The following is a 9,405-nucleotide window of genomic DNA, read 5'->3' as shown; positions in this document are numbered from 1 at the left end:
AGGTTTCCCATAGGGGTTACCAAAAAAATACATATAATTATGCATTGAAAAAAAGGAAAGAAAAATTTATACAAGGTGCCAAATAGAAAAGAGGGCAATTATTCAAAATCAAAGTTAGGGGAGAACTTTAACTCCAATAGAATTGCTTGTTAGTAAGGAAGTATGTGTGACTTGTTTTTCTCATATTAACACAAAATAATTGAGTGAGACTCGTACTAATTCTTAGGACCATTAGGGGTATAGGAGAAAGTGTCATTTTAGTAAATAGACAAAATCCACTAGAAGAAGACTCCTAATTTAGATGTAGAAGATTTACAATCACAAGAGAGAGTTCCATTAACCATTGATGTAAGATTATAAATATTTCAGTCTTTAGTTGGGAGGGACACAACAACATTATTTTTATTTTTGTAGCCCTAACAATTAACCCAACTAAGTAAACATGGGAACAATGCATCAAATCTTTAGAAGCATGCCAAGTGATCATCTCAAGTAGCAAGAAAGACAATGAAATGGTCATAAAAAACATCTTTCTAGTTATGAGGTGTGGAGGGAGGGGGCATGAATGAGATCCATAAAGGCATGAGGAAACAATGTGACCCATTGAAAATTATTATTTGAATCTTAAATAGATCTCCTCACAATTAATCATGTATGACTAGGGTTGTTTTCTCAACTTGAAGATTATCTCACATGATAGAGCCTTTTAAAAGATCCATCTCTACCAAGACTCAATAATATGATTTGTGCCTAAAATCACTAGTTTTAATGGAGCACCGTGATGAAGTGGCCCAACATATTTCCAACATCCTCATAACATAATTTTCACCAAAACTAGAGCGGGGAGCTAATGTAACCTTGCGTAGATAGGAGTAACAACTTAGGTATCATTTTGAGGTTTGAAGGAGGGCATATAGTACTCCTGGAGAGAAAAATAGTGAGAACCTAAATTTTACTTCTAAATAGTAAAATAACTTGATAATCTTCAGAGAAGTCAAATCATATAATAATAAAAAATGACATATAGACATAGATTACTCTTACTAGAAATGATCAAGTTCACACATTTAATAATCCAAGCATATAGGTTTGACCATTAGGGTTGAACGATGCTCGATTTATAAATTTAGCCTTTCCTTTCAAAGTATGATATATAATCAAGCTTATTATGATCCAACACAATCTCAAAAAATGAGGAGCCATAAGGGAGACATGTATGAGCAACACCAAGAAGATTGTAATTCAAGAGACTGTTTAGTAGGTTTGTAAAGGAAGAGAGCTTTAGTGGAGCCTTAAAAGAGTTTTCAAGAGCGCCACATTTGGACTAAGGAAAACTAGATACCAATATTGAATTTGCATATATAATATATTCAAACCACTATATTGTAACATAAGAACTAGCAATCTTAAGTACATTTTGTTACTCTTCTTATATTTCATAATATAATTAATTATTATATAAATAACATTTGTAAATGTAAACAAATTTTATCTATTTTGTTAACACATATTTAACACATACTAGTAATTAACTTTACATAATATTGTTTAAAAATTATATGAATAATATATAATAGAACAACTATTAAAAACATGCTCATCCAACTAATCCCCTCCCCTTCAATCCCTTCTCCCTATAATGTATTTGAAAATGCAATTTATCGGTTTAAAAGGGGTCAAAATATTGCTTGGGCCATCTACAAGATTTGTGTGAAAATTATCTTGGATGCCTCCACATCCATCAATAAAACTCATAATTTATCCTCTTCTATTATCAATCAATTCTTATGGTTAATGTAAGATAGATGGATCATGGAATCACTAGAGTTCACATGCAAAAAGTTTTTGTCGGCCTTCTTTAAGTGGAGTTGACCATCAAATTTGTCACAAATGAGTTTGAAAATAGAAACCCACAAAGTCAACTTTCTAATATTATCATAATCAAATCATCTTTCTCCCTATATGCATCTCAGGCTTATATGGTATCAACCAAAATACTACCTGCATTCACTTATGCTCAGAAATCCAACGGCTATGATCTGCTAAGTACTGGATTAGGAAGCAGTCACATTACAGATGAAAACCATGCGAAAATGCAAAGACAACGGTTTAATTAAAAACCCCACAAAGACAAAATAATCTACATCATACATCACTATTCATTGACGTATATGAGAACATTCTGTCAACGTAAGTAGCTGTTCATTGCAGGTTTTCCTTCAGAAAAACAGTTATATAATCAATAAAAGAAGAATAAAACTAAAGACAGAAGTATTTTATTATTGAAGGACTCTGGTTTGAATAACTATTATTTGTAATTCGTTATATAAAAGTAAAGATGCTAATCTCTCAAGACTGCATATTCAATGTCATGGGTTTTAAAATGTTAAAAATACTAAGATTACAACGTTAAATGAACCTCAAAGATAAGTTCAGTTTTTATAAAAGGAAAACAAAATCTTCTTTGTCAATGCAGAAAGATTTCAGGACTAAGCTCTGCTATTATTATATATGAATGAGAAGGACAGTCACCCAAATATTTAATATTAACGAAGTAATTCGAACCTTGGTTTACGGCGAAGCCGACGCAGGTGGAACTTTTGATTAATATTTTTGCTATGTTATTTTAAAATAATTGCCTAGACCTAAATAACACGTAATGACCAAAAAAATAGAAATAAAGAAAAAATTTAAAAAATTAAAAAACTTTTGTCTCAATCAACATCAAAGAAACATTTGTCAATGGAGATTGTTACTGTTATAAATAAGTTAAAACATGTCAACGCTATAATTGTGGTGTTAACATCAGAGGGACCAAAAGTCCATCTGAAGAAGGAATTAGGAATGCATTCCATGCACGTTAAACCCAATAATTCTAGTCTTTCTTTCATAGAATTGACCCCTGTACCATGAAAACGTCTATTTTGGAATTAATAATTCATAGCTCATAGTTTTATTCCTACTAGTCAATGTAGACCTTTGCAATTTCTTAGGTAGAGGATTTATTTTACAGTAGATTGAAGGCAGGTGTCATAGATAATCCTTTTTCCCTTCACGGAAGACAATGAGTTCGAAATTACCTGAAAGGAAGAAGGAATACAGTACATTGCACGATCAATCCTAAATATTTTTGTGTGTCGAATGAAATGATAATAATACATAAACAACCATACCATATCAACAGTATTTTGTAATGGAATATCTTTGCACACAAATTTTGTTTTCAGAATTGAGAAAGAAAATCATAATCAAAACGATGATAATTCGATGGAGACAATAGGTATGTACATACATATTCACACACACACATATCAAAATACAAAAATAAACTATAATCACAATGATAATTTTAAGGTCAATACAAGAGGTGGGGATAGACCTCTAAATCCATTTTAGCTAGGTGATATCCCATTCTACCACTCTTTATGATTTAGCAGTCACACATTCAATCAACAAACCAAAAGCGCGCGCACACACACACACACACACACATTATTGTTAAAGATTATGTCATATAAATAATATACATATATGTTAACATTTGTAAAATAATAAGATATATAAATAAAATACAAAAATAAAAAATATTTTGAATCACTTGAAAATAATTTGAAATACTTTGGAATCCAAAAATCAAATAAATATGTTCATATTGTTGTATATAACACTTAATACTTGTATACAATGATGAGTGGAGAAATTGTTTTGATTGATGCAAGTAAAAGTTCCTAGAGATGTGGTTTGGTTATTCTCTTCTTATCACAAGACAAAAAATAGTTTAGGATGAGAGGTTTTCAGTCTTGCACCATTTTTGCATATACCTCAACATGAGTGTTTTTATTTAGAAAATTGGTTGATAGGGACTTGTGTGGAATTTAAAGGAATGAAAAGATTGCACATTCATACAATCAAGAAGTTAGTAATGATATCATACCACAAGAGATTAATGATATGGTAGCACACCACCTATCACAGAGGCCAACGATAAAGAACCTAGATAATTTGAACAACTTAAGAATTTCCTATCGACTGTATAACTAAATATAAACACAAATGAGGTTGGATTTAAATGAATTAAAATGAATGCAATGATATAATTTAATAGAAAAGCATGCATTTAAAAAGAGTGATAAAGTTAAAAGATCTATAATATGAAGTGGAATTTAAGTGTATGTATAGGGACAATGCAGATATATTGTCTTTACAAATCTTGGTTCTTTGAGTGTATGTCCTTGTTGAAGGAGGTCTCTTGCTTATACAAGTGAAGGTCATCCTCTCTATTTCTTAATCTATTTGTAATGTCCATTTGATGGGAAAATATTATCCTTCTCAAACAGTTTCCATTGGAAAAGGACAAAAAATCCTTTAGGGAGATTATGGAAGGGAATCCAAAGTTACCATAGGGCGAAGAAATTTTGAAGGCTTTCTCTTCCTAATTTTTTTTTTAAAAAAAGAAGATTAGCAGTATAGTATGCCATTAGTTGTTGGGCTTAATCCTCTAACAAACTCTACTTTTGATGCTAAAAAGAAACAGTTGAAGGGCATTACCATTTTTTTGGCAGCCCAAGATATTTCAAAGTTAACTTCTTCTACTTTTAGAAATATGTGGTTGTATCATGTTTGAAATCTTAACTTGGGGTTTCACTCCAAGTTCTATCATATGAAACAAACGTCTTTGTTTCTCATATTTTCCAAATACTTTAAAGCACAAAATTAAGTTGTTAGAAGATTGTTCATAGAATTATCTCATGCACTTTTAGATCTTTCCCCTAGTTTTATAAAACCTATAAATAACAATTTATTTATCTCTCCACCCCTAAATGGGTCAACATTAATTTGTATCCTTCCTAACTATAGAATCTTCTACCAAATGCTTTAAAATAATTAGGTAAGATCTATAGGATGGAATAATCTACAACTATTTTTCCCATATGGGCAAAGGTTTGTTAATTTATATTCTTCTTACTTTTGATATTTTCAAATCCTTGTCTTTGAGATGGACAATAATTCTATCAAATTATCTATTGAGTTTCTTGGAGGTCTCAATGCATATATTTTATGAAAAAAAGAAGGGAATAGGAGAAAAATCTTCCCCTTTCCAAGACCTAAATCCATCTAACCCTCCTAGTCTATTAATTCTAAAAATGGAAAATCTCTAAGAGTTGCTCATAATCCTTTTTCATAAAGGTTCAACCCAGCCCCTTGCCTCTATTAATAAACTCTTGTGCACTTACCTTTACATCCGTAATTCTTTAAATCCTCCATGCATTTCATTTATGTTGGTCCCCCTAGTGAATATCTAAACTCTCTTCGTCCTATAGAATATGATTTTTTCCATGATTCGTAGAGTGACACTCAATAATTGTTGGAAATATAAGAGAAGTAACTGAGACGGGAGGGCTGAATCAATTGCTACAAAATAAATCTTAGATCCCTTAGACGTTAGTATAAAACAATTCTATCAAAACTTGATTCTGTTGATGCTTAGAAAACAAAGAAATGCTATAACTTGGTAAACACTATAATTGCTCGGTAATTACTTAGCATGAAAATCTTAAGATTTTATCCATGATTATCATTACTTTAACCTAGTTGCAAACATAGAAGAGAAAAAACATGGAACATTAGACACCAAGATTCAACGTGGAAATCTAATTTGGAAAAGACCACAAATTGTAGCTAGTTACTATTTTCACTCTTTTGAAGTGAGCCCTATTAAGAGAAAATCCTATTAAAGGTTGCAAAACACACTATTAGGTGTGACCTTGTTAGATTATTTAACCACCATGTTAGGAGTGGCCCTGTTAGAGGTCTTTAGACAATTCAATAGAACTGCCACCTTGTTAGAAGATTTAGAAATAGCTATTAAGCTAGCTTTGTTAAGAGATTTAGATCAGTACTACGATTCTTGGAGAGTAACAATGAGATGACCTGATTTCTAATGCAACTAAATTCTTGATTATAGATCTCAATTTTGGCTTGTATACTTGATCTTTCTTGATCAAATATATCTTTTTAGCTCCACAAGGATATTTTTCTTATCCTTCCAATTCACTTTCTCTTTTCATCATTAAAACTTCTATACATTCACATATCCATCTACTCACTTCTAATCCTCAACTTTACCTTCTGCTTATATCTTTCATATTGTCAAGTCAGTTAGAATACAACTTAGAATAATTAATACTCATCTTCTTATTTATCTACAACCAACAATCAAATCAATTGAACTCAATATGCCAAAACAAGAAAATCCTTTGTTAGCCAACTCTACTTGGTAGACACTAACTTAGAAATGATTTCTAATATTAACCAAGTGAACTTGGTTAACATTTCATATTTGCAAAGTTCCTTTGGTAACTGAGTGAGCTAGGTTAGTACTGGTTCTATCCAACATTTCCTTCATTGATTGAGTGAGCTTAGTTAACACTCATCTTCCACAAAATTTCCTTTGGTGCCCAATTGAACTCGATAAACACTGCCTTCTAAACTAGGCAAACTTTGGAATGCTCAGTAGGCACAAAAAACTATCTTTACTCCCCGAGAAAACTTGACATATGCTAACTGATAATGATATGATCTTTTCTGTAACATCAAAGACAATACACAATTAATCAATATTTTCAATAATAAATGAAATTGTAAATAAACTAAGGAGTATTTAGGGAACCCTTAAATATACTTACTTTTTAGAGCATAAAAAAATAGCTATGATTATTATAGGATTAAATACTTGAACAAAAATAGTGATAATACCTCTCCCAAACACCTTAATGAAAAATATTTTTCATTGTTAGAAATTTGGCTAGGTTATAGGATTTAATATTGTCATTTATGGAAACATATATAGTCAAGATTAAGTTAGCAGATTTTGCGAGTGAAATTTTAATTTAAAGACTTAGAAAATTGTCTAAGTATCACAAAGCTTATTTGTTAGCACATGAGACTTTTTGGTTAGCATAGTTGAAAGAGGAATTTCTAGCACATTCACACATACTTGAGGAAGTACACTATGTTGGGAGGACATTTACATGAGCGTATGACACTATAATTAGTATACAATAAGGTATTCTAGTTTTATAGTAACAATGTTGAGCGAGACAGAATGAGGATGACTTAAGGAAATAAATATGTTGGTTTAATAAATTATGTTTCTTATCAAGATAATTACTTAAATAATTAGGGATGACATCCTAGATGTTAACTAGAAGTGACCAAGATCTAATTTGGTATTTTGGCAACGGTGTAAAGAGATGAAGTCCAAGAGTTAAAGAAATAACATATAAAGGAAAAGATTTTGAACATGAAGTTGTGTGAACTTTTAAGTGTGTATAAAATTATAATTGTGATGTAAATTATGATGTAGAATTAAAGTAGTAGAAATTTTGATCAAGTTTTCTGAAGAGCATCAAAGGAAAATATTAAATATTGAAGATATCAACAGATTATGCAAAGGTTTTTGTATCTACTCTTTCCATACTAAATTTCATTATATATTTCATTTTTGGACAATGATCTCATCTTGAATTATTCATATATATGTAATAACAACTCCTAAGAGGGCTAAGTCTTCTAACAAGGTGGTGCATGGGCACCTAGGAAGGCTTGTGAAAAACCTAGGGCTATTAGGGTACTATGGCTTGTAGTGGTGCTAACCACACCACTAGTTGAATAATAGGACTAACCTAATCCTAGGTTGAGGTGAGTTAAGGTGTGAAAGCCTAATGAGGCCTTAGTTTCTCATAGTTTCTCAATGAGGTCAAATTGAGCATCTTTGTGTTTAGTAGGGTAGAATGGTAAAATAAGTGTTTTTAGGACCATATTACTATTAGTGCAAATAATTATTATTTACACTTTACTTAAGTTTACTTATGATAAATGCATTATTTAGACACTTAGGAGGTTGTGTACTCATATGAATTTTCATATTGACAACGCAAGAGTAAACAACTCTAACTTAGCACATGGTGTCTGCATCACTAGACTTTGCATAATCAACTGAGTTGTCATGTTAAAAACATAGTTGTTCACACTCTTAATTAAGCACATGGTGTCTACAACATAATTTTACATGACACACCCGTGTAGGCTTATCCTCTCATTATCACACTAATTGCTATGCTTAATGGAGGATAATCCACTCTTGGTGGAGATGTGCTTAATTGTGAGGCTTATCATATTGCTAACTCCTAGACATTCTAGAAGAATTCTAGAGGCCTTTATATATAGGCACTCCTATTGTACTATTACATCAATTCAAACATCAATTGAATATCATAGTGTTATTTTGATCATGTAGTCTATTGGTCTATTTTGTGCTAGTTATTGTGCTTCTTGGTCTTGGGTCATTTTTCCCTAAGGTAAATTCTTATGTGGTATGAGAGCTATACCAAATTCTTGCATGGTATCAGAGCCATAAAATTGTCAATTCACAGCCATTGGAGACAATTCTTGCTTCACCTCTCTAAGGAAACCTTGATTCAGATTTGGAGTATCCGCAAATATTGGTAGCATGTAGAGCCAAACTAGACCTCACCATTGCATCTGAAGCATCAATTTGATGAAAGTTGACTATAAATTCACCTATATTGGGCCATAGTCAAAATTGAGGCAATTTTTTTGTAAACACGCACCCAAAGGCCCAATTTGCAGGTATATTATGATCTATTAGATCTACAATTTATTTTTGTTTTAAATCTATATTTTTTTTTCTCTACATTATTTTGCTATTTTTGAAACAATTTTTAGCAAATATTTCCAGCCTATCAGGCCTAGAAAGATTTTTTTTTGTAGGAAATAGGTGGTCAAATCCAGACCCCTACAGGGAATATTCATTATATTTCAAGCGACTTAACTCATCACTAGTTGACCACATGTATCTAATCGGTGGCCAAGACAAATCTAGTGAATGACAGTACAAATTCTACCAGTCACATTACCTAAATTAGTGGCTTTATCTTACATACACCCTACATGCTTTTTCTTTTAAACACCCACAAGGTATTCCCATGATACATGTGGGATAAACCCACACACCACCAGCACCATTTTTTCTATTGGAGCTAACTTTTAGGTACTATTGCAATCTCTTTGATGACCCCAACATGTGTCAGCCACAGATAGATCCATGACTATATTGATTGGCCCATAGATAGTCTATGATTTAGCCATTGTGTAGTGCTACACAGTCTCACTACATTGTGACACATGGATCTTCTGCCATTCAGACCTTGCCTAGTCAGCCTATCACACAGACACCTCAGCTGCCACATCAGCATGTGTCCCAGTTAGTGACTATATGCCCATGTAGGTGCCACATCACACACTCATACGATCCTGATAGTGACATCAATAGTTCATATAGGACATGTCGTTGCCATGTCATCAAGAGGTCCAATTTTTTGT

The sequence above is a fragment of the Cupressus sempervirens genome, chromosome 9 (assembly GCF_028749045.1).
Source record: "Cupressus sempervirens isolate cs-2001-9-10 chromosome 9, ASM2874904v1, whole genome shotgun sequence".
In the NCBI taxonomy this organism is placed as follows: domain Eukaryota; kingdom Viridiplantae; phylum Streptophyta; class Pinopsida; order Cupressales; family Cupressaceae; genus Cupressus; species Cupressus sempervirens.
The sequence above is the reverse complement of the archived record's forward strand: the minus strand, read 5'-3'. Positions refer to the sequence as shown.